Source organism: Aptenodytes forsteri, unplaced genomic scaffold (genome assembly GCF_000699145.1).
Source record: "Aptenodytes forsteri isolate BGI_AS27 unplaced genomic scaffold, ASM69914v1 Scaffold54, whole genome shotgun sequence".
NCBI classification, from domain to species: domain Eukaryota; kingdom Metazoa; phylum Chordata; class Aves; order Sphenisciformes; family Spheniscidae; genus Aptenodytes; species Aptenodytes forsteri.
Window position 1 is genome coordinate 8,992,036 of NW_008796044.1, and position 812 is coordinate 8,992,847.

Here is an 812-nt window from a genome sequence, read left to right on the forward strand (position 1 = left end):
GGCGGTGCGGGCAGCTGCCTTTGTGTCTGCGGGGAAAACCCGGGGCAGTGAACCGCCGTCCTTGCGCGCTAAAGTCTGCCCCTCTTCAAACCGCGTTCTCTTTGCAAAAATCCTTCAAGTAGGCAGCAAAAACAGAGCGGTTACGTCTCAAACCCCTTCTTTCTCTAAAAGGGTTTTTTCTTTCTTACCTACGATAGGCAACGAAAGAAGATGAACATGCTGATTTGCAAGTTGCTACCTTTGTATAGGAATCTTTCTCAAAAATTATCAGAAAATGAAGGTGAAAGACCTCGCGGGGAGATTAAAAACCTCCTAGAAGAACAAATAAGCTCATTAAGTTGTCAAGATAAATTTTGTAGGGTTCAGCATTAGCGAAGTTGCTTTTGTGCCATCTATAATTTTTCATAATGTCAGTAAAAAGCAGATACAGTGCTAAGCTAACCTTGACTAGCTAACTAAAACACTTGTTTTCCTTTCCCCCTCTCTTTCTCTCTTTGAGAGAGAACTTTGCTTCTCAGCAAGTTCTCATCCCCCCCATCTTACTATCCTGTCCTTTAATTCATCCTGTCGTTCATCCCTAGAGAAGGGAGCAAATAGACAAGGAAATGAATCCTGTGCTGTTTGGTAGTAGAGATCTCTAATGAAACTCATTGTGAGTTTTATATTTTCAAGATTTTTTTTTTTTCTTTTTTCTCCCGTTTTTCTTAAAGCACAACACAGCTGAAGTTTACTGTGTGATACTTCTGAAAATGTACCACACTCCCGCCCTTTGGTAGAAACCCTAGGCTGAGGGGAACATTGCCTGCGTAAGA